Source organism: Nothobranchius furzeri, chromosome 1 (assembly GCF_043380555.1).
Source record: "Nothobranchius furzeri strain GRZ-AD chromosome 1, NfurGRZ-RIMD1, whole genome shotgun sequence".
Classification (NCBI taxonomy): domain Eukaryota; kingdom Metazoa; phylum Chordata; class Actinopteri; order Cyprinodontiformes; family Nothobranchiidae; genus Nothobranchius; species Nothobranchius furzeri.
The window spans coordinates 52,257,762-52,284,263 of NC_091741.1; positions in this window are offsets into that span (position 1 = coordinate 52,257,762).

A 26,502-nucleotide genomic window follows, 5' to 3' on the forward strand; every position below is an offset into this window, starting at 1 on the left:
GAGAGTGGGTTGCTTTTCCAAAACAAACTGAGACACGGCTCTAGTGTGTGCATCATAGAGCGGGGGCCACCCGCAGCACTCACCGATCTTAACCGGACACAAAAGTAGTGCGAGGTGATCTGTATGCTACACAAAACACAAAATGGCAATGGTGGTGATACTGAAGGTTCTGCTCAGTTGGTGTATTTTTGTCAAAATCTGAACCAGAACATGGCTGCAGGAAGCAAGGCAGCCAGCAGACAGCTCTGGAACAACCAATGACCTCCTAGCCCATCATCGGCCAACTGTCACTGATGTCGCCTTTTCGGCCCCTCAGCAAAACAAGTGCTGAAAAGTTGGGTCAAAATACCAAACCGTGCTGCTGAAAAAGGCTGTCCAATGTCCAAGTGTCACACTGAGCAGAACAGCTGGAAGAGGGGCAGTAGATGTCCAAGTACCTCACTCTATCACTATGGCTGAGCCTGGCCACCTTTCAGAGGAATCCACCTTATCCATTCTAACTGTAGGCAGTATGTATGCAGTACGACATACTGTAGGATGTTTCTAAGAGGGACGACTGTCCAAGTGAAGAAACAGAATTATCTGATGCATTTATTACACTGATCAAACCAAACATGGTTGTCCAGAGCAGAGCTCCTCAGAGGTTTGATTGCTCTTGGCACAAAGATGTTAAACACTGAATTCATCAAACTACAAGAGAAGAGAAAAAGCTCATGTGAAGGAGAAAATTATGCAAAAATATAAACTCTGTGCATATTTTATGGGTTTTAAATACAATGTGAGCAAAAATAATGAATTTTTTTTTCTTTTGTCCATAAATTAGAAGCACCTCTGGTTGAAGAGGCCAGCCAGGCTAACTGTACTTCTTTTTCTTTCAACCGTTTGACAAAACAGGATCATTTCAGGATTTTAGTTCACTTCCTGTTTTATTTTGATTATTTATTTTACCTACTTGAGTTTTATTAGTTTAGGCTCATCCCTTTTAACATTTGCTCGCACCCCTATACAGTTTTTCTGGCTCCTTTGCAAATACCCATCGCATTGCAATTCTCTGAAATCACCCACTCTTTAGAAGTCGTGGGTTCTGTGGCCCTTCTCTCTGTGATGGGGTGGGAATCTGGCACATTGGAGCCAGGATCAAATGAACAAGCTGTCTGTGATTTCTGAACCGTGAAAAAAATTTGAGATGTTTTCTAAAGTTTCTTCCAATCACTATTCATTCCTGCTCCATTTCACTCTGTCATTAACATTCAGCTGACCTTATTCCATATCATTCCCTGGTTCAAAAGTTCATGTGAAGACGCGCCTGCGTGCCGAACATTATTCTCTGCCCAGCCTGCTGCTTCTCCCTCAGTGGGCTATCAGGACTTCATCGGATGCTTGGCTCTAATCTGCCGACTCGGGGGTGTGTTTCCTGCGTCGGGGCTGTGGCCCAATCCATCTGTCTTCATCAGTGAGCTGAAGCGGCTGTTGGCTTGGGCCAGCAGGACCCCGCTAAGCACCAGCTGCTAGCTGCCTTTTACACTGATTCCCACCAAGAGGGACATATTTACAGTACAGCGAGCTTCCCAGGGAGACTTGAGGGTCTTTCAGCTCCTGATGGTGATTTTTTTTGTTTTTTCTTGTGGTTTCGTTTTGTTTATACAAAGCTTTTTATTTATTCATTTTTTTACCTTCCACAGCCCCTTTGTATGTATTTTTGGAGTCTTTATTTTCATCCAATCGGTTTGTTAGATCTACATGGATAGAGGACAATACATCAAAAACATCGGAAAACACCAAAATGTGTGAATACTAATATGACCAGCTTGGGTCATGAGGTCATCCCTCTCCATAGCAACACTTTCGACATCCCAAGGTGTTCCTAAGCCAAAGAGGATATATAATCGCTCAAGCAAGTTGTAGGTCTGGCTAGAAGTTTCCTTCCAAACTCTGGAGGAACGTTAGGAGGTGTTATAATCAGATGCCCGAACCACTTCAGCAGACTCCTTTCAGAGTGAAGGCACAAAAATGTGGACCTTCCACATGATGGTGCAACTTATCTTGAATCAGAACCTGGCCAATCTACCGTGGAAGCTCCTTAAAGCCGCTTGTAATAAAGATCCCACCATGTGGTTCATGCTCTAAAAGCCATAAACATAGATTAAGGTTATAACTTAGATGGTTGCTTTCTAGTTCATCTCCCTCTTCACCGCAACAAACTTGAGTAATGCCTTATTACTGAAGACAAAGCCCCAGTCTGCTGGACCATCTCTCACTCACCCTACCATCACTCTACACTAAGATACTTGGTTTGCTTCAGGTAAAGACTCAACCCAAATAGGGCATACCCTCTCCATCACCAGTTAGCTCATCTGATTTTGTCTGTAAAATTTAAGTTGGTCTAAAGTATAAAAACTTTAGCCTGGTAAACCATCCTATAGATGTGAGGGGTTGGTTCGCTGGAGTTTTTGGCAATTAAAATTGTGCCCACATTTTCTAAGTAGAACACATCTCTTTTAACAACGGTAGTGTCTGCTTCAGCCCTCTCCCCCCTCCCCCTGCGCAGCGGCCGCAAACTCACTGATGCGCCTGCAGCCTCTCGAAGTTCCTGCTGCTCTAAACATTAAAATAATTATTTCCTTTTCTGTTCCTCACTTCTGATTACCTTCAATGGTGTCTGTTTGTTGCAACCACCAGGTACAAAAACTAACTTGTTTTTATTTGACAATTTTTCTGTCCTGCCTGTTTATTATCTTCCTGCTTCTCCTCTCAATCCTAAAGAGAAACTGCTACCTGGGTTCATATATATTCACCTTATGAGTTACCTTTGAACTGCAGTTCTAAAAGATCTACCGACCACAAAAACAGCGGAGTGCGCGCTGAGCGCCGGCCGCACCAGTGGCAGGTGATGCGCTCCGCTCCACAGCAGCGAAACGCATCAGGCACAAATAAAAGAATAAAAGACAGAAAACATAAAAGGAAATGAGCCGACATGAACGATCACGTGTCAAATTTGTTTTTGAGGTGGCGACACCTAATTTGATAATGTTACTGTGGCCGTGCTCAGGACGCAGATGTCTGGAGCGCATCAACGATCAGAGCTTTGCATGCGCACGCTGGTTAAGGTTAGGATGGGGTGAGGGGAAGGTTAAACTGCAAGATGGTGAAGGTCACAATTCGGTCAAATGTCCGTTTTACGGGGGGCGTCAGATACCGGCGCGCTGTCCCAATGCGCAGGGGCTCGTCACCTGCTGTCTTTTCCAAGGACTGCGTCTTGTCGGTCATCATCACGTGACAGCGACTAGTCCATGAAAGGCAAAAAAAGTCACTACAGAGCAGTGAAGTCAAATAGTCAACTAGTCGACTAGTTGATAAAACCCCTACTATAGAGCACTGTGATTGGCAAGACCCAAGGATGTTCGGGGCTGCTGAGGTTCCAGTGTAGCATGGCTAGTTTTCCCTACAGAGCAAAATCATTTAGCTTCAACCAAGCTGGCCTTTGGTTCCAATTCAATAAGGCCACCGGCCACGAGTATGCTTGAGGAAGCTTTCTGTGGTCTGCTATGGAAATTTGTTTTCCTTAAATGGCTCAATCCTGATCAATCCGACATGGTCAAAGCATTTCTGTCCCAGGTTGCCTTTTAAAGTATCTGCCAATTATCAGAATGGTGGAGGAAACTGCACGTTTGATGTCTTGTCCTCCTTTGTCGTGGAAAATACGGAGATCCTGTTAATCAGCGGAATGAAAAATGGAGCAGCTGACGGTCTTTCATAGTGATCCAGTCTAAATTCTGCAGAGAGGGATGAGGCAAAGACTCATGTGTTGGCAGGTGAGCCACAATAAACCACAATGTGAGACATTACGAGGGGTCCAATTGAAACTGAGAGCATAGTGACATCTCTTGGCAAGCCCACAAAGGAAAACGTCCTGCCCACCATCTTGCTAAAGCTTTTGTGAAGGAATGCTGTCCCACGAGCTGGGCGGACTGAGAGCCCGTATGCGTTGATGTGACTGAAACATCCTCGTCGTTATTTGTGTGTACTGCGGCTTCCTTGACAAAAGGGTGAGTGGAAGCTAAACAAGCTAACTGCTGCTTTATGGTGCCCAAGGGGCACTTGTGGTATTTCATGGCCAAGTTTCTCTTTATGCTCCATAAACATCATTCATACTTGAGCGCAAGTGACAAATCTTGTAGAAATATGCATGGCTCTGCAAAGGCTTGCCTTTTAACTGTGATTTACTCTGACTGTTGGACATGTTGGGAATTTTGTTTTATGTCTGCATGTTTCCAAGCAGATTTGGAAGTGAATTAAAGACAAATCCCAGAGGGGAAAGTGGTCTCTGCAATCATCTGAGAAGCGATACGTTCAGCGATGAGGGGTGGCCTCGTGTGGGAATAGTCGGCTCTCTGCCTGGAAGAGAACAAAAGATGGATCCTACCCCCTGGCTTTCTTCTCACACATGAGATGACACTGAGGTGTCTCTTTAGTGCACCTCAGTTCCTCTGCTGAGGTTCTGTGACAGTGTGCAGTGGAGACTAATTATCTTGGATGTAACCAGAAAAAGAATTTGCACGGGCCTCGTTTGGCAGCCCCTTTTGGCCAAGCTCTTCTATTTTCTCTTGGTAGTTTGGGTGCAACTGTGTGCAATCAGAGTCAAATTGCACCCTGTGCTCACTTTTTTTTTTTTTTTTTTTTACTATTTTTTCTTTGCTAATGGACCCACTTTAGACATATCTTGATTGAAGTCTATATTTATTTTTTTTGCTACTTATTTATATTGAAATGTATCTGAAATGCTTCCTTCCTGCAGCATGTTACTCAATTTTTCATCATTTTCTCAGAATCTTACTTTATTTTTCTCCCCGAGGGATCGTGCTTGAACCTTGAGCTCGTGTTCCATCCTAACTGTGTCACACTCCTAAGATATGCAGTAAACAACTTTGGCATCAGACTGTGGAGGAGAATCCCGTGCCATACGCAATGTTCTGAGGACACCATGCATGATTCTCTGTAGAGATGCTTACCTCTAAAATGTTAATTGTTGTGCAATCAAAGAGGAAGGGTTGCTAAATTTAGCTTGCAGAGAATATTTATTTTACTACTTCCGCACAGGTTTCTAACACTGGTACTTTGTGTATTTCTAAGGCATGCCTGAGCTAAAAGAGGTCCTGAAGGAGCTGCAGATCTCATCACAAAACAGCACAGAATAAACCAAGAATAATCAAAAGGAAAGCTCAGAGTTCTTTTCTTCCTGATCTCAGGCTTTACACACCTTACTTCTCAATCTCTTTTTTACTTTGTACCAAAAGCCCCTTTTTCTTCTGCAGCTGCATTATTTTTGTCAGTGAAGGCATCATGGTGCAGCCAGCAGCAGGCCTTTGGATGCTTGTTGCTGTTTTTGCTTTCAGATTTAATTGTGGCAGAAAAAAATAAATCCTTATCACCTAATAAGGTGTGCAGAAACAAAAGCTGTTTTTTATTTTCAGCTTGACTTTAGTTTGTGTTTTTAATGCCCAAAGACTGAGCGTGAACATCATATCCCTTTACCTGTCAGGTCAATCCACTGGTAGAGCACATCTTAGTCCCTACATCTCACTGAAGCCTTAAATGAACCTAACAAGAAAGAAAAAAATAATGAATAAACTAAACCCAAAAAAATTTAAAAAATATGAAGATGTTTGAAGGAAAGGATAACATTTTTACACTGCATTATTATTACCTCAAATACTTTTGCTTATGCTCATTTACTTTATACTAAATGCTAATTAAAAAAGGACATTTTTATTCCTTTTTTCTCATGTGATCTGATTTCACAGCATCATAATTTTCTTTTACTTCCTAGCCGTTTACAAGAAGGGACACAGCAGACTGCACTTCTTGAGGACGCTTAGGTCCTTCAGTGTCTGCAGCAAGATGCTGCAGATCTTCTACAAGTCTGATGTTGAGAGTGTAATCTCTTCAGCCATCGTCTGTTGGGGTAGTAGCATCAGAAGCAGGGACCTGAAAAGGCTCAACAGCCTAATAAAAAAGGCTGGTTCTGTTCTGGGGACGACTGTGGAACCACTGGAGGAGATGATGCAAATAAGGATTCTCCAGAGAATCGAGAAAATGATGGACAACCCTGAGCATTCTCTTCACAAGACTGTCCGACAACGGAAGAGCGTCTTCAGTCAGAGGCTTCTTCAGTTTCACTGCAACACTGACCGCTACTGGAGATCCTTCCTGCCAACAGCCATTGTAATATACAATAACTCTTTGATGACTTGATTATTATTATTCTGAGCTACGTCAATCTATTCCCCTCTGGGATTAATAAAGTATTTTTTAAATGAATTGAATTGAACTGAATAAGTACATGTGTTAATGTTAAAATTTAAATGAAACAAAGATAAAATGTTTAGATCTTGATGTTATAGATTGTTGTGTTTAACCACAACTGTGAGAAACAGAGTGAAACATAATTATTTAGCACTCTGGCTGCTTCAAAAGACCCTGATTGCTTTCAAAGTGGCATCCTGTCATTCTTCTCTACTTTTTTTCCTCCATTTTGCTGGCAAATGCTCTCCTCACAATAAAACTCAGGAGTGAGTCACTCCATTTTTCTGTGTTCCCTTCACTCCACACAATTAAGTCATCAAATTGATTTTGTGTATAATTGGGTTTTTAACACCTTCAGTAAAACCGCACGGTCCAACAGAATAATCTCAGCTTCTTTATAAAACAGACATCATGTTTGACTCGGGTTTAGATTTAAGGTAACAGAAAGCAGACGTACAGTTCTGTTGCCTCACGTTTGGGTTGCTTTTGGTCCGTTACAAGGAGCAACTTCAGAAGGAGCCGAGGAGCCACATGGAGGTCCAGAACCACAGATTGGAGACCCATGACCTCTATAAATGAGAAACTATAATTTTCTATGATCAATTTGTTGTGCAAGAATAAAAAAACAGTGTTTTGTATGTTAATAAAAAAATCTATAAATAAGTTAAAACCACTTTTCACTGAATATTGCAAAATCAAAAACATGTATGAAGCAGAGAGAAAGGGGGGAATTAAGGCCTTAAAGCCAGAGTTTTATGATGCTTAGAGGTTTTCTGGCAATTAAAAGAGCATTTAATGCAGTTCACCACGGGACAACTTTCTAGTATGTTTGTTGTCAGCCTTGTTATTGTAAATCCAATCATTTGCTGGAATTAGTTGACCTCCAGGACATGAATTCATTAAAGTCAACAGTAAATGAATGCATAGCTCAGATTTTCTTGCATGCTTGCAGCTCAGACTGATGATGCGTAACCATTAGAATTGGCTGCAGAACGTGTAAATGTCTGTTATAAATGACACGGCTCTGTGGTTATTTTTTCAGTGTGAAGTAATACATGTAGAGAATTAGCTGACACTCGGTGTAATTTGCACTGTGTGGCACTTTGATCCATATTCAGTATGGGTGAGGTTTCTCCCTTTTTGTATGTGTTATGTGGAATTCTCACAGCCTTCCCTCCCTCCCCCCTCCAGGTGTTGTTTCCCCCCTCGGGGAGCTGAAAACGCTGCTGTTAATTAACTCACTGCCGATCCTGGCACTTGTAGCTCTCTGTCAACACTTCCTTTACAAGCAAAGTCTAAATGATGTGGGAAGTCACAGGTTCGCACCTCCGCGTGTGCAGTTGTGTGTGTTTGTGAGTGAAACTAAACAGCGTCTTGTTACCTTCACACCTACACAGCTGCAGGAGGGAGAGCTCAAGGGACACAAGTCACCTTAAAGAACTAACTTTTCTTCACCTTGCACATTTATCTGCTAAAGCACTGCTTTATAAAATCAGAAAATATGTATTTTTATCTCTTCTGCCTAAAACAGATTTCAATATATAACTGGAAAAAGGAAATCTAAAAAAAGATTAACAGATTTCTAACCGGGGCTTAAATTGCCCATATGTGGCAGCGGGGAGGCCCTGACTTTGCTCTCCTCAGCCAATTGGGCCAGCTCCTCCAGGGGAATAATGGCAGCAATGTCCTCTGCTGCCCACGGATAAACGGAGTAGGAAGTGACGCCACCATCAGCGTCAGCTCTGAAGATGTTTGCAGCCGCAAATGAAACGTCAGCAAGGTAAAGCAAAACCTTATCTGTGTTTAAAAAAGAACCAAAAATGGACTTAAAAGACAAACACAGCAAGAATGTACAACAGAGGAATAATGCATTGCCTGGGCAGCTGAGAGACATAGTCCCTCCAGCATGTCCTGGGTCTCCCTTTAGTTCTCCTCCCGGTTGGACGTGCCCAGAAAATTTCACCAGGGAGGCATCTAGGAGGCATCCTAACTAGATTCCCGAGCCACCTTAAGTGGCTCCTTTCGATGTGGAGGAACAGCAGATCTGCTCCGAGCCCCTCCCGGATGACCGAGCTTCTCACTAAGGAAGAGCCCAGCCACCCTGCAGAGAGAAAAGATTTGAGCCGCTTGTATTTGTGATCTCATTCTTTTGGTCACTACCCAAAGCTCGTAACTATGGGTCAGGGTTGGAACGTAGATCGACTGGTAAATCGAGACGTTCGCCTTCCAGCTCAACTTTCTCGTTAACCACGACAGATCGGTACAGCACCCGCATCACTACAGATGCAGCACCAATCCACATATCAATCTCCGCTCCATTTTCCCCTCACTCGTGAACAAGGCCCAGAGATACTTAAACTCCTTCACTTGAGGCAGGACCTCATTCCTGATCTAGAGAAGCCATTTCCTTCTCTGTGGCCTAGCTGCATGAGTATCTGCCCTGGCACTGGGAGATCAGGGTTCAATCCCATGGTCAGGTCACACCAATAACCTTTAAAAATGGGACCAAGTGCATTTTATTGGGGAGTTGAAACACCAAATAGTTCCCGAGTGTGGGTGTGTCTGTAGCTCAGAACTCCCCACGGGAATGGGTCACATGCAGAGATGTAATTTCACCAGTGTGTGATGATGACTAATAGGACTTAAACTTTAATTCTACCCATTTCAGACACTATACATCTAAACGTATTTAAGTTGAAAAATGAATGGTTACAGTCTGATATAAAGTAGAATCTAAGCATTTAGAATGAAATCTAAATTTACATAGATATATTTGAACATTAAAATCTATATATTATTTGGTTTTAAACAAAGTTATTTGTTGGCATGCAGAATCTATAAAATACAAGTGGTGTACCGAAAATGAAACCATGCTAAAGAGATCCTCGTTCCACCATCTCAGAGTCGCTTTTGTTTGTTTAACCATAAAACAATCATCCCTGTTGTTGTCTGGGTTTCTTGCTGCACATACACAAGTGCTCTTTGGTTAAACAGAATCAATATTTTACCATCAAACACACTCTTCTGTGTTGGAGCATGCTCTCTGATTACTGACTTTAAACGTTGAAGCAACTAAATAAATGGATTAGAATTAAAATTCTGACATAGGTTTACATAGTTGGATTTTATTCTGAACTTTCAAGTTTATTGTTATATATTTGATTACAAATATTTGTTGGTAACATTATTAATTGAACTCATTTCATTGATCAGTAATAGACTAGGCTAACTTTATAAATAGCTCTTACCTGCATGAATTTTTATCAAAAGTGTTGAAACATGTTAGCAACTAGGGATGTAAGAAAATATTGATATGGCAATATATTGGTGATATTTTTTCTGCAATATTACATTGGTATTCAAAAGCCGTGTATCTAATTTTTGGAAGAATTTAAATGCAAACAATTGTGTATTTCCTTTTCTTTTGGTGTAATTCAAACACTGGCCGCTAGTTGGCAGCAGTGTGCAATGGGTTTTGTTTCTACCATTGAAATGTAAATCCCTCTATTATGGTTCTATTAACCCATGTTAAACATGTTAAGTATCCGTTTGGACATTTTATTAACTCATTCACTGCCATTGACGACTAAAGTCGACATTTTAAATCCAACCGTTCACTGCCAGTGACAACAAAAGTCGTCATTTGCATGTTTTTACTGCATGGGCATCGGAACGAGCCCCCGCACTGTGAGAAAAAACATCTCAGCTCTAAAGCCGATCTTCATCCGTATACATCACGTCACTTCATCAGGAAGCAGAAAACCCATGTGTTAGGAGATCGTTTTGGGCTGCTGCTGTAAAAAACGTGAGGCGCAAACCGGAAAAGCTTCTTCCGATCACAATTCAGCAACAGAGTATGAAAGAACAGAAAGCTTGAGCAAATTCTCCCTGATGTAAAAGGTGTGTCTCCATTTTGTTTTGGTTGTTTTGGCCTCAACATCATCCTAGCGCTAAACATTCTGTGACTCTTAAAAAAACGGTGAGAAATGCTGGCAGCGACTGAGTTAAATATTCCTACAATAAATTCAGTAAAAAAATCGCTAGTGTCTGACTGAATATATCGTGATACACCAGAATTTCACCACTACACAATCGCTATTAACAAAAACCAACAACCTTTATAGTAAGGTAGTTATAGTGTTGTTTACCACTCTGTAAATTAAGTTGATCAGTGTGATTTTTATATAAAAAACATTTGCTTTTTGCAACTATCAACAATTCTGAAACAGTCAACCTTTTAATCAGGTTTTTATTCTAATTGTAATTTGCTGCCATTGCAGACATTTTTTTATTTATTTAGAAAAAATAAATGAGAAATTCAAGTGATTACAAATAATTGAGGAAGTTCGAGGTTAATTTGCTCTCTTAACTGACTAAAGAAATGAGTACATGCATTTAATGGTTGTGTTTTAAAACTTAAGCTATCTGCAACTGTTTTATGCATTTGTAACTCAGGAGGTTGAGCGGGTTCTCCAGTAATCAAGAGGGTTGCTGGATTGGTCCCTGCTCCCTGCATGGAAATTCTGCTGTTGTATCTTTGGGCAAGACACTTCATCCACCTTGCCTGCTGGTAGTGGTTTGAAGGGCTGGTGACTCCTGTGTGCAGTGGCCTTTGTCAGTATGCCACAGGGCAGCTGTGGCTACATTGTACTCATCATCTCCAGCGTGTGAATGTGTGTGTGAACGGGTGGATGATACGCTGTGGTGTAAAGTACTTTGGAGCTGTAACTGCCACCACCTGTTCGTCCCAGGCGCCAGAGTTCAGCACTGCGGACAGCGCCAGCTTCCGTTGCACTCTGCTCCCTACTGATCAGCACCACGGACAGCGCATGCTGAGAATGAGCTTCCACCACTCCTCCCTTCTGGATGCAGCCAGCGCAGCTGTTCAGACTTGCATATTCGCACAACTCTCCTTTATGTTACACCCTCCATCACCTTTTTACAGACAGGTTTTAACAGAAGTTATCTGACTCATAAAGGCGCTATACAAGTACAGGCCACTTATTGGTTCCTTTAGCAAATACAAACCCTCCAACCGGCTTTGGTCAAATAATCTGACATGCACCTCTAACTACACAGTCTTGCTCCAGTTCTGAGCTGCACTGTTTTTACTCATGCATCACTGGCTCTGGAGGAGCTTTAAAGCTAGCAGCTCAGTGGGAATTGCTGATTTTCAGGCATCAGAAAAGACTGATGCAAGGAGACAGCTGGGACAATGTACGCACACACATACTAACAAACATGCATCCTCAGGGGCAGCATGCACTGTCAGGTAGGACAACAGCGTGATTTGTGCATGTGCATTTCTACATTCCCACAAACCTGTGCCTTAGGCTGACGTTCATAGAGCTTAAACTAGGACTTGTTACGGTGAGAGAGTTGAGGGGACAGACATATGACAGAATTCAGACACAGAAGCTGCTTTTTAGTTGGAACAGAGATGCAGAGCATTTCAAAAGGAAAATCTGTACTTTCATTTGGTTATTTGCTTTCACGTGGTTAAAGAGTGCATAAAGAAGTTCTCCAAATAGACGGAATGTTAAAATGTAAGAGGGGCGATCAAATAATCTTTTATCCTAGCTAAACAGAACTGGTGGTGCTATTTTTTAATTTTAGCAATTTTTTAGTTCTTGTAAATGATTTTCATTAGCCTTAATTTGATCCCAATGGCATACATCCAGTAAACCCTTTCCTCTTCTCATAAAGAGAAAATACCTGCACTGCTCTGTAATTCCCAGATGTGCAGAAAAGGTTAACTCAGGATGTGTTTTGTAACACACCATGATATCAGTAGGCAAGTGTGTATTCAGCTCTCCTGAAGAAGGGAATGAGCAGAGTGAATTTTTCAATTTTTGTGAGCAACAAGATGCTGGCAGTTTGATACTTCGGATGTGGTAATTGCCATCCACCGAGCTGTAACAGTGGTGGATGTAGCGGTTTGGAGGCAAACAAGGCAAAACTCAGATTTGATAACTTTGAAGTACCATTGATCTTAAAATACTTTAATAAATACTGTACTTACCCACTGTTAAGTAATTAGAGTCTCACAAAACATGACGGCAAGTCTGATCACGTATAAACTTCCTGCTTCCTGTTCTCAAGTCCTGCGTGGTGTTGTGACTATCGCACAACTTTCCAAGAAGTACTCAGCGGCATGCCCTGTGTGACCACTTGCCTTCTCAAAACCACATTGCCTCCATCTCCGGTGTGCTGCAGGCTTAATAGTCCATAGTTGCTGAGTCATTGGGAACATTAAATTGCTGTCACATGAGGCAGTCTGATGTCAGTTCAGCATAATGTCCCTGCTTGACACTGATCTTTAAGGGGTTGAGTTGGAGAGATAAACGCCCATTGTTCCCGAGCACAGCCACTCCTGTAGCTCACCGCTCCCCATGGGGATGGATCAGATGCAGAGATGTCATTTCACTAGCGTGTTATGATGATTAATGGGACTTTAACTTTAAAGTAACTGACCATTCAACAAATGTTTCAGTCAACTGATGCTAATACTCCCACTGTTAGTGGAATGGAAATCACCAGTCACTGTGTCTCAAGTGATTGTAATATAAAGACACCTGTGTCTGGGAGGTCCAGTAGCTCGTTAATCAGTATTACTGGCTACCATTACAGCAAGAAGATGAGAGAACACTCCAAGAAAATCAGAGAAAATGTATTCAATTCAATTCAAGTTTATTTATATAGCGCCAAATCACGACAAGAGTCATCTCAAGGCACTTCACATAGTAAACTACCCAATACAGGTCAGTTCATTAAGCCTATCAGTAAAAAGTTTTCTATATAAGGAACCCAGCAGGTTGCATCAAGTCACTGACTGGTGCCAGTGTTTTTACAGCAATGCTCATACTAAGCAAGCATTTATCGACAGTGGAGAGGAAAACTCCCTTTGAACAGAAAGAAACCTCCAGAGGATCCTGGCTCAGTATAAGCAGCCATCCTCCACGACTCACTGGGGATTGAGAAGACAGAGCAGACACACGCATGCACCAACACCAATCTACCCACACACAAACACACATCCACATACAACATACATACCAAGTGGTATTTCTATGGTTACATTGTGATTTCTTAGTAAATATTCTATTTGGTGAGAGATAAACTTTATTGTATTTGTAGGGTTTGTTAAATTGAGTGCTTTAAGAGCTCAATATATTTATTACCTCTACGTATGATCAATAAGCTGTGATACTCTAAGTATCGAATATCAACCCTGCTTGGTCTTTAAGGTGTTAATCAGAATATTCTAGGATTCTTTGCTCCATTAAGGGATTGTACACACTTCGTTTTGATTCAGAAAACAGTCAGGTTTATAAAAGTAAGAATTTATTTTACCAACAATTAAAACCTGTCAAGTTAACTAACATTTACTGTGATGGATGGAACTAGATGTGATGTATGAACCCTATGTGTGAATGCGATGTTAGTCAGAACTTCCATACCAAGGAGAGCTGAGTTCTGGATGTAAAAGAATTTGGTTTGCATTAAGCTATGAAGTTGATTATTATCAAAAGCACATCAGACGCTATCTGTGTGTGTCTACTTCACCCGTTCTCGGAGACCTTCTTGGTGGATCCGAAGGTCAGAGAGGTCAGATGACCTCTGGCACCGAAGGGCTGTAGAATACCGTGGCACCAACTCTTCAGTCCAGAGATGTCTCAGGTCACGACAGATGGATGGAACCGCACATCTGGGACTCTTTAAGGAGTCTAAACAATATCAGCTTGTTCTGCAGGAACTGTTTACTTTATCAGCTTCGCAGGTGCAAAAAGGTTTTGACGACGTGTCAAAAGCTTTGATGGGTTAAAGAGGTCTTGCTTCAGATGGCCGGTCTGAAGCTTTCTCAAGAACTACTGCTGAACCACTGAGCTGAATTGAACTGATGAATCACCAGAGTGATCCAGTTTTAATGTTCTCATGTTATGATTTGTGTAGCCAACCAGAGGTTGACAAGTTGAGGAATGGTTACCAAGACAACCTCAGAAACACACCTTCTTTGATACTGGATGCTCTGATCTGGGGTGAAGGACTATCTACGAAATTAACTTAACTTTTTCCTTGTGTGAGTGCGAATGGTGATGACCTTGTCATATCGACATGCTGAAACATATTTCAGTCACTGTAATCATAACATAACATTCATTTCAAACTTCAATCATTGAGCACAGATTGAGGAAACATTTCATTATATTATAATTATTTTAAGTAGCAATAAACAAATGTTTATTTAATGATTATCTAGCTTATAAGTTAGAAGTTCATATCTGATTTAGGAAATCATTCTTTGATTTGGCAGCTGATCTGAGCTGCAAGTGTTAGGCATGAAGAATCCTGTAGGACGATATGGATGGACCTTGAGGAGAGAACATTGTTGTTGACAATTCGTTATCTGTGTTCAGAGCTGCAGAGATGCTCTGAGCTCCAGCTGATGGGATGAAGGCAGGCCGATTTAAACGGAACACATGCAGTCCCGTGTCTCCTTTTGGGCCAGATGTTGAAGGGTCAAACAGTACCTAAAAACTGACCATTGCTGGACGTTACATGTTGATCCAAGTGAATCTATAACTAAACGGGTAAACTAGTAGTAGTGCATTCAATGTCAAAGAAAGTAAAATGAGATTATCAGGAGAGGGAGAATGTTTAAGTGGTTTGCAGCAGTGCTCAAGCTGATGGCCCCTCCATGAGACCACCACAGCTCAACAGAACACCATTGTAGCTTCTTCTGGGGAGAAAAACACAAAGACAAAAAGTAATGTTGTAGCAATTAAAACATATCAACTATGACCAATAAGATGTGATCATTCCATACAAATATGAAATATCAATCTGATTGGTCTTTGAATGTTTAATCAGAAGATTCTAGGGTTCTTTACTTCTTTAGGGACCATAAACACACTTCGTATTAATTCAGACAGAGTCAAGTATATAGTTTATAAAATGAATTTAATTATTTTTAGTAAACCAATAATTTATGCATGACAAGGTATCAATAATGAGATGTGATGTGGTGGATGGGAGGTGTTGTGATGGAAGCTTGATGCTGTAGCAACCGTTCTTTGTATCTGAGAGAAATAGAGAAATCTGGGTGTAAAAGAATTTGTTGTTTGGTTCTAAACTAGAGTTGTTTATCAAAAATGGCATCAGATGCAATATATCATGCCAAGTTTATGCACCCTTGGTGTGGAGGTTCTCGTTTGATCCGGGGGATTGATGGTCACTGCCGGTGGAGTGAACTCTGATATCAGGAACTTGTAGATAGTTCCAATAGGACCCCTTCAGTCTGAGATCCCTCGAGGTGAAGGCCGAAAGCTGGAATACAGGTGCTGGCCAGTAAATTAGAATATCATCAAAAGGTTGAAAATATTTCAGTAATTCCATTCAAAACGTGTAACTTGTACATTATATTCATGCAATGCACACAGACCAATGTATTTCCAATGTTCATTACATTTAAATTTGATATTCATAAGTGACAACTAATGAAAACTCCAAATTTGGTATCTCAAAAAATTAGAATATTCTGAAAAGGCTGAATATAGAAGACACCTGCTGCCACTCTAATCAGCTGATTTACTCAAAACACCTGCAAAGGCCTTTAAAAGGTCCCTCAGTCTTGTTTTGAAGGCACCACAATCATGGGGAAGACTTCTGACTTAACAGCTGTCCAAAAGACAATCATTGACACCTTGCACAAGGAGGGCAAGACACAAAAGGTGATTGCTAAAGAAGCTGGCTGTTCGCAGAGCTCTGTGTCCAAGCACATTAACAGACAGGCGAAGGGACGGAAAAAATGTGGTAGAAAAAAGTGTACAAGCTCTAGGGATAACCGCACCCTGCAGAGAATTGTGACGACAAACCCATTCAAAAATGTGGGGGAGATCCACAAAGAGTGGACTGCAGCTGGAGTCAGCGCTTCAAGAACCACCACGAGGAGACTCATGAAAGACATGGGATTCAGGTGTCGCATTCCGTGTGTCAAGCCACTCTTGAACAAGAAACAGCGCAAGAAGCGTCTCGCCTGGGCCAAGGACAAAAAGGACTGGACTGATGCTGAGTGGTCCAAAGTTATGTTTTCTGATGAAAGCAAGTTCTGCATTTCCTTTGGAAATCAAGGACCCAGAGTCTGGAGGAAGAGCGGAGAAGCACAGAATCCACGTTGCATGACGTCCAGTGTAAAGTTTCCACCGTCAGTGATGGTGTGGGGTGCCATGTCATCTGCCGGTGTTGGCCCACTCTGTTTCCTGAGGTCCAGGGTCAATGCAGCCGTCTACCAGGAAGTTTTAGAGCACTTCATGCTTCCTGCTGCTGACCAACTTTATGGGGATGCAGACTTCACCTTTCAACAGGACTTGGCACCTGCACACAGTGCCAAAACCACCAGCACCTGGTTCAAGGACCATGGTATCCCTGTCCTTGATTGGCCAGCAAACTCGCCTGACCTTAACCCCATAGAAAATCTATGGGGTATTGTGAAGCGGAGGATGCAATACGCTAGACCCAACAATGCAGAGGAGCTGAAGACGACTATCAGAGCAACCTGGGCTCTCATAACACCTGAGCAGTGCCACAGACTGATCGAGTCCATGCCACGCCGCATTACTGCAGTTATTGAGGCAAAAGGAGCCCCGACTAAGTATTGAGTGCTATACATGCACATTCTTTTCATGTTCATTCTTTTCAGTTGGCCAACATTAGAGAAACAAACATTTTTTCATTGGCCTTTAGAATATTCTAATTTTCTGAGATACCAGATTTGATGTTTTCATTGGTTGTCACCTATAAATATCAAAATTAAACGTAATAAACATCGGAAATACATTGGTCTGTGTGCATTGCATGAATATAATGTACAAGTTTCACGTTTTGAATGGAATTACTGAAATATTTTCAACCTTTTGATGATATTCTAATTTACTGGCCAGCACCTGTACTTATTTGCGTCTAAGGTTGATGTTTGCTTGGCTCTTAGAAGAGCCGGTTGTCTGGTATCAGCTGCAGCATTGCAGAGTGGCTTTGACAGGAGGTCAAAGGAGAAGATGGTTTCAAAAATGCTTTGTTCCGATTTGGCCGAATCGGGGTTCAGCTGGAAACGGAACTAATCGGGGGGTAAATCCTGTTTTAATAAACCACAATATTATGATTTCTGGCCATTCTGGCAAATCAGAATGTGCTATGCCTGGAAGGTTTTACCAAAACATTCCTCAGAAAGCAACTCCTTCCTTCAGATACAAGCTCCTTAATGCTGTGAATAAAGAATCTTTAAATGCTATGTGAGGTGAACCGTAACCTTAGATTGTATCTTATGAAGATGTGTATAAATGTAGATAATGATTAACTTGTTAAATCAAACACATAGTGATTTGTGATATGAATGGATCATTGTAAGAACAATATTCATTTCAAATTCATTGATTTAAGCACAGGTCACTCCAACATTTGATTTAGACATCTTGTTCATTCATCACATATGATTATTTAACCCATAAGTTGTAAAAGTTCCCTTTTTTTCAGAGCGAAGTGTCCAGCAGTAAGAGAGGAAAGGGCTTTTGCATCTGGTGAGACTTTGACAGTTTATTTATGTCTGTGTTGAAGAACAGTAATTGAGTAAAAGGTAAATTTGTGCATCTGGATCCTCCAGCTGACGTAACCCTGACCCAGCAGTTCTGGCGTGCATGAAAGGTTATGCTGTGTCAATTCGATGGTGGAAATTGACCCTTTTTATTCATTTCAAAGTTAACAGCTGAAATAGCAGGAAATTGAAAAGAAAGAGCCTGATAGCTAAAAGATCTGCCTCCCATCCTATTTTTAGATATTCGGGTAACCACCAGTAAACCTGCAGTCTGAGAGCGAAGTGCTCGGTTAGGAACAAATGGAACAATCAGGTTACTGATGTATGATGGAGCTTGATTCAGCTTTATATGTGAGATGGAGGATTTTAAAATATATTCTGAATTTATCAGGCAGCCAATGTCAATGAAGCTAAGACAGGAGAGATGTGATGTCTTTTAATTCTCATCAGAACTACGGCTGCGGCATTTTGGACAAGCTGAAGACTTTTAACTACATTCTGTGGAGTTCCTGAGAGTAATGAATTACAGTAATCCAGTCTTGATGAAATAAATGCATGAACTAGTTTTTCAGCATCACTCCTGGAAAGGATGCTTCTAATCTTAGCAATATTTTGAAGGTGGAAAAAGGAAATCCTACAAACCTGTTTAACCTGGGATTTGAATGACATGTCCTGGTTGAAGATAACACCAAGGTTCCTTACTTTGTTCTCGGAGACTAATTTAATGCCATTCAGGTCAAGTGATTGACTAAACAATTTCCTTTTCTGGATTTCTGGTCCTTGATTTAAAAGCAGACAGTTTTGAGTAGGGATGAGCGAGTACACCACTATCTGTATCTGTATCTGCATCTGTACTCTGAGTGGGCGTGGTTTACATCAATACATTATTTTAAATCTGAATTTTATATGGATTGATCATAAGGTGCTATGCATATTGTTTATTTGAAAACTATTTACAGAGCAGCCTCAGAATTAAGACTAAATATTTTTAATCACAATAGTAAAGGAACTATTACAGAACAAGTTTTTCAATAAAATCAAAACATTATTATTTAAGTGCTTGAATTAATACATCTGAACTCATGCAGTAGGAACTTGGAAGTATGAAATGCTAGAACCAGACACAACTTTCTATATATTTTTTATTTTAATTTCATTAAACTGATTTTTTCTTAACGTTCTTGGCATTTTTCCCCACACAAAGTTAAACAAAACAATGTTGATTAAGGTGTGTGCATGTGTGTGAGAGATAGAGAGGAAGAGAGAGAAAGGGAGGGAGAGAGAGAGAGTTAAAAAATTAAAAACAACCCGACCGGAGCAGAGGCAGTGACTGACGCAGCACGTCAGCTCTGTCTTGTCAAATGCACCACGTACGTTATGAAAGAAGTAACTTTAAATATTCAACCGAAAAAGAGGCGAGCTGAAGAAAACCTAGCGAAAACAAGAAACGTGAGCAACAGTGAAGCAATCACAGCGAGATCCGTTACTGTCTGTGCGTGAATGAGCCGGACAGACTGAGCTCCCGGCTGCAGAGTTTTGTGTGTAGGGAGGGGCGGGCGCTCTATGTGACTGGCCAATCAGAGAGCGTGAAGACAGTCAGTTACCCAATGAGGATTTTCCTTCAGCACGATTACAGATATTTACGAGTTGTACTTGTTTCATGCTCGTATTCGTTAAAAATGCTTTATCCGTACCGGATACTCATCCCAAGTTTTGAGTCATCCAATTTTGTAAGTCTTCAAGACAAGCCTGTAATCTACCTAACTGATTAGGTTCATCAGGGTTAATGGATAAATATAACTGAATATCGTCAGCATAACAGTGGAAGTTTATCCCATGCTGTCTAATGATTTTACCAATTTTAACAGCATAAGTCAGGGGAAGGATGCCAACAGCATGTAAGGCACTCAACATCCTCCGGAGATCAGTTAAACCTGTCATCGAGGCATGGAAAGAGTACCGTAATTTCCGGACTATAGAGCGCACCTCAATAAAAGCCGCACCAATTAAAAAAAAAGTTTTCTACACACACACACCTCAGTCAAATACAAGCCGCAGCGCAGCAGCCACATGCGGGTTTCTGGCGCACAGCGCATGTATGGCCATAACATAAGATAATTAGACAGAAATACGCTACACGGATGTTTTTTGTTGTTGTTTTAATTCAACAAAACACATTTTAAACACGGGTGAGCACTGATGGCACTCATATTTCTGGATGGTTATAAAATAAAAGCAGAACTGACATGTTATTATTACCGGTAATTTGCATGCACGTTTAGAAGAAAAGAACAGCGCTGACACAGCATTAATAAGCCCTGGATGATTAGAAAATAAAAACTGCACACAAAGCATGCCTGGTTAGTAAATAAAACACACTTGCCTACCAGAAGAAGTCATTTGCTCTCATTTTCCTCTTTCACACTAAAGCCATTAAAGTCCTCTTCTTCAGTGTCGGAGTTGAACAGCCTCAGAAGAGCTTCGTCACATACCTTTTCTGTGGTGATGTCAGTGTCGCTGTCCGTGTTGCTGTCATCATCCCCGGGTGAAGCTGGCTTGAATGAGTTCTTCCCGCTGCCGTCTCCAGCGCCGAACCATGGATTCATTCATGACAAGCTTACGTGTGGCAGCACTGTTTCCCTCCTTTACTGCCAGATTGATGGCCTTCAACTTAAATGCGACATCATATGAACTCATACATGTAGTTACCATGATGAGGGGGTATGGATTTTAAAAGAATTCTTCATCGTGCCGGCTGCTTGCATGTGCTAAATTAAAATGAGCACTTTCTTCGATTTCCACTTTTGACTTCCACCTGTTTCCCTTTCTGCTAAAGCGCCCCCTGGCAGGTGAAGGAAACTCTTCAGTAAAGCCGCACCTCATTATAAACCGCATGGTTCAAAGCGTGAGAAGAAAGTAGCGGCTTATAGTCCGGAAAACATGGTATATCTGCCTAGTTCTGGCTGCGCATATGGACTCAGCGATGATGAAAGGGGAGCAGGGAGAGAGGAGTCACCAGCTTCAGCAGGTCAGATGGAAAGAACTCAAACAACTGCTGAGATGGTCTGAGATTTGGTAAACTAGAGATTTGTTTATAAAACCATCCGACACAATTAGCACTGAGTCTATGCACCCTTGTTTGAAGATCCCCAAGTGCTCCAGGGGGTCAGGAGGTCGAGGTGGACACCGCTGATGGCGAGGACCTCTGGTATCGGAGCCCGTAGACAGCTCGGAATACAACCCTCTAGTTTGAGTAATCTTCAGGTAACGGCAGGAAGCTGGAATGCTTGTTTTGAGTCTAAGGCTGTTTGGTGGCTCTTAGAAGATCCTTTGTGTCTGTAATCACTCGCAGCGTTGCAGAGAGGCTTTGACTTGAGAGAGAGGATGTTTTCAAAATGCTTTTTCCATCGATTTGGCCGAATTGGGAGTCAGCTAGAAACTGAATTGGCAGAGGAAGTAATTCCTGTTTTATCAAATCGCATTGTTGATAAATTTGGCAAATCAGGATTTGACTCGTTTGAGGGCTTTATCACAACACCTCAGAATGTCATGCCTTCAGTCAGATACTCTGAGAGGTTAACTCTTGGTGTGAATGAGAATGCTTAAACATTTATGTGAAGTGGATGTTAAACATTAATAATAATATTCTTATAATGTGTATGAGTTTACTGATAGATTAACTTGTTAAATCAACACATACTGATCCGGCGTGGTTAAGATCTGAAATGGATCATTGCAGGAACAATTTTCATTTTAACCACATCATTGATTAAAGCACAGATTATTCAAACATTTGATTTAAACATCTTGTTCATTCAACACACTTGATTGTTTGAACCTATAAATTGTAAAGTCCCTCAGGAACTTTAAGGAAGGTGAACTTTCTTCAGTGAAAAATGCCGGAGTCTCGCTTCAGCATGAGACCTTGCCTGAAAATGCTATGGCTTCTTTGGCTAGTTGCAAATCGTACACTTGGTTTGGAGACCAGACAGATGGTGTGTTTATGTCATTTGTGTCTTTTTTTTATGAAAACTTGACCTGTGATCTGTTATACAGCCTTCCTCATTGTGAACCAAGGTGGGTGAGTATGAATGCAAATATACAGCGTGACGTATATCCCTGTGGCATTTTCAGACCCGAGCTTTTCCCTGTCTATTTGTTTTCTGCAGCTAATGCAGGTGATAGGGAATTACACGGTTCCTCAGTGACCGCCACCATTAAAGCAACAAACACCCAAGATGTGACATATTGACCCCCACCCCCCCACCCCCATCTTCTGCCCCCTGCTCTTCCGTGTTTTAATCTCATTTCAGACTAAATAAAGTTCCACACAGAACAAAGCTGACAGGAACACCCATGTAGCCTGAAAATGTTCCTCTCACTATAAAACGGTGGCACTTTGATGCTCTCAGATCATTACCAGTCCGGATAAATCACTTCGATAAATGCTCCATTACTGACCCAGAGAGGGCAGTGTTTTGCTGCTGTGCAGGTGTGGTGGTGGGGTTAATCTCCCGGTCGGGGGGGGGGGGGGGGGGGGGGGGGGGGGGGCTGTAATATTTATCCCTCCTTACATCACCTCTCCTCCTGACAAAGTGCAGTAAGCGCTTTAGGGGCATACTAATTTGCCTGGTGTGTATTAGCTCCCCGTGTCTGCCATTCAACTCAATGACAGTAATTTGGCAGAACGCTGAAAATCCGTCTTGTCTCCATCGGCGGCATCTACTCAGAGCTGCAGCTGATATTTTGCTCGGACACATAAGATGTGAGAGTTGAGGCTGAGAAAAGTGAAACACAGCTAATGTTCCTCATAATTACTACCGTTCGTTTAACCCTTGGATGAATGCAAATACCTCTGCGGGAGCAGGGTGAAACATTTGGTGAGACAATGCTGTGCAGCAGAAATGTTTTCTTTTTTATAAAATAGGAAATGTATTTTCTGTGCTTGTCTGTGGGAACAAGTTCCTTATTCAGCATTTCAATTTCAAACATGTTTGTTTTCTACTGCAGTCTAATTCCCAAACATCATTCACATTCACCCCTTGAAAGCAAATAGTTCAAGGAAATGTTTGCTTCCTCTGAGAAATGCCTCACTTTGTGAACATTCTTCATTTCAAAAGGCGGCAGTCGGCTCCAAACGCACACCCCTCTCTCCAAAAACCCCCTCTCTGTCACAGGTTGCTTGGAGAATTCACAAGGGATTTAAATACTTCTCAGACTTTTTGTTTATTCCTGCAGCAGAGGCCATTACGAATCAGAAATAGTTGGCATTCATCTGCGAGCTGATTGTAAAAGTGATTCATGGAAATGATCGGTTTGCTTCTGATGGTCCTGTTTTGTTTGTATTCCTGCATGCTGAGCAAAAAAAAAAAAGAAAAGAAAAAGAAATGAGCTCATTTTCCACACTGATCCATCACACGCCATGTGCATCGATGTGATATACTTTACACTACAGCACACATCTAATTTTAAAAAGTTTCCTTATGGAAATTAAATTGCATTCCTGCTTTTCTGCTTGGTGTCTTTGTTCCAAACAAATACATATCTGTCATCTTCTGATTTAAAGAATGTATGCATGGGAATGTTTACGCATAAACAATAGAAAAACATGATGAATCGAGCAGCGGATCAATCTCTCAAATGGTTTCTGTGGCTGTTTTAGCATATTAGCGCCGCTCAGTAGCCTGATTATTTTCCCCCTCTTTTGTCCAACTTTCCATCTCAGATCTGATGCCAGTTCCAAATGTGTCTGCAGTGCTAAAAGAAGGAAAAACAAAATGTCTGGTTTATTTTCACTCTTCGAAGGATGACAGATGAAAAACAGAAGGAGGCAGAAAGCGTTCCAGGCAGCAGCGACAGCTCGGAAACCTTGAAGGGCCCAATGCAACCAATCTCTGCTTCACAGGCGTGTGGCATGGTGCACTGTGGGAAGTCGTCGTGGCGCACTGTGTTCTGGAGGAGGGGTGGGGGTGGGGGGGATGAGAGAAAATGGCAGAAAATGAAGTTGGCGAGCTGTGGAGTATTGTTCCCTCCTGTTCGTAGTAATGAACAGACCTTCGGAACAGACTGGGGAAATTGGTCCCCAGAGGGCCCCAGGTCTTTTCATCTGTCAGGTGTGCCACACACAAGCATACACACACACACACACACACACACACACACACACACACACACATGCCTGTGCACACACATTTATCAAAAAAGTATGTAACACACACACAACCATACTGTATAGAAGCATTACGCTTCATCCGGCAGTCGTGTTCCGTTTGTGCATCGTGGAACCCTCATCTTTGATGTTTACCTTCATCCTGCTTTCTAAATGTTGGTGTTTACTCACATCAGTCCCTTTGTTTTTAATGCAAACTCAAACTTTTTCCATAAGAAGTCCTAATAAAGATGATCTACAGCTTCTCATTTATAGCAAATTCACCGAACAGCAGGCATTCATGAAGAACTGAGGTTATATTAAATTTCCCTTGCTTGTTTTTGTTTATTTGGGCTGCAGCAGAGAATAAAATATGAACAACAAAGCTGTTTATGTATATATTACACAGGAATATTAAATCTACTCACTTAATGCGTTTTGCTTTTACCAACTTCAAGATTTAAGACTGGAATGTTCCAGCCAGTCTGCCATTAGGGACCAGCAAACAGCCAATGGCCTGAATGGAGTTGGGACACATCATCGTTTGTGAGCCCAGTAAAAGGCTGAATGGAGATTTGGTTCACCAGAACATTAAGTTCTCAATGAAGATACTGAATTCATGATTCCAATATTAGCTGTGCACCCAAATTTCTGATGATGTTTTCACTGAGTAAAAACGAGCAGAGCTGGATAAAATGTCTTCTTCCATCTGATGTTTTTGTTCATAGATTTTGTGTTGAATGAAAAATGCTGTGATTTTTTTTTTTTATTTAATCTTTCTTAAAGCCAAACTTTGGACACTCTCATGGGCCAACTTTTAGGACCTGATGCTTCACCTCAAGAATTTAATAAATGTGTAGAAAGTGTTGAATAATTAATGTTCATCATTAAAGTTGTGTTCAGGTAGTCATTGATGGGATTTGAGTTGAAGGGATGAAAAATCCCAAACTCCTCCCATGAAGGATGAATTGTTCCAATCAAATGGATTTTATCCAGTGACTACGGAATATTTCTAAATGGTGTTTTTGTGAGGAGCAGCGGCACTCGGTAAATAGTTGGTTGAGCCAAATAGATTAAAAGAGTGGATTTTATTACATGAGGCTTCAGGTAATGAAGATATAAAAATGCATCAACTGACGGATGTCGAATTCAAGCGACTTTCCTTGAGAACCTATAGGAGGTTAGAGAAAAAGGTTATTTAATAACTTGTAATTATATATAATTGGCTGCAATTTTTTTGATACTGTAAATATTGTTTCCCCCCCATTTTTATAACTAAGCAAAAAAAAAAATAAAAATAAAGGTACTAAAGTAAATTGAGTGAAATCTCTTGAATATCAATATGCAGCTTAATCAGAAGTTGCCTTGCTTACTTCTTGGACTGTTTAGGTGGAGATAAGGACAGTATAACTATAACTTTAAGGGCAGCAGTAGCTCAAAAAGGTTGATCGGGTTGTCCAGTAGTCAGAAGGTTGCAGGTTTGATCCTGACTCTGGACAGAGAATTCTGCTGTTGTGTCCTTGGGCAAGACATTTAACCTGCCTTGCCTGCTGGTGGTGGTTGGAGGGACTGGTGGCGCCTTGCCTCCATCAGCATGCCCCAGGGCAGCTGTGGCTACATCGTAGCTCATCATAATCAGTGAATGAATGATGCACTGTAGTGTAAAGCGCTTTGCAGTCCTGACTCTGAGAGGCGCTATACAAGTGGGTGTCATTTATCATTTATCATAACTATTTAGCTTTTTCTTTATTTTGGCCAAAACGTGCATAGACATTCGAGAGACAAACAAGGATGTCACAAATGCGGTTCCTGATTATTCCTGGCTTCATAAATAGCCAACACACTTCCTCACAGAGTGCGACCGAACGGTTATAGGCTGAAGTGTAACATATTTAAAGGTGTGGTTCACTGAAACAGGTTTTAATGATTATTTCTGATTATAATTGGTCACTGAGTTTTTCATGCAGGCCGAACATGAAAATAAGCGCTTACACCAATCTCCTGCTTCAGCTTCTGATAGAAAACAGAAGGTGAAGCGGTAGGATCTGAAAATGCTCACATATCTATGTCACACTGTGAATTAGCATTAATGGCCACGCCCATCTGGCAGAGCAGAGAATGTCTTGGTGATAGTGATTTTGCAACATGGCTAAATGTGTTCTGTTAGCCAATCAGATGTGAGAAGTGTGCATATTATTATTATTAATGAGTAATCCTGCTGTTTCCAGCCTTCTTCTGCACCAGCAAACTTCTGCATCTCAGAACTGGAGCATCATATCTTTTTTATTTTTTATTTTTGTTTACACTAGAGAACGCTTCATTGAATAATGAATAAACCACACCTTTAAGCCTACCCAATACAATATACAGAAGGATGTTTTCCACAATTTGGGCCAAGCTGCCTCAAACAAAAGAAATTTAAAAAGATAATTTGAACATCTTATGGGGTAGCATCAACCCTTCG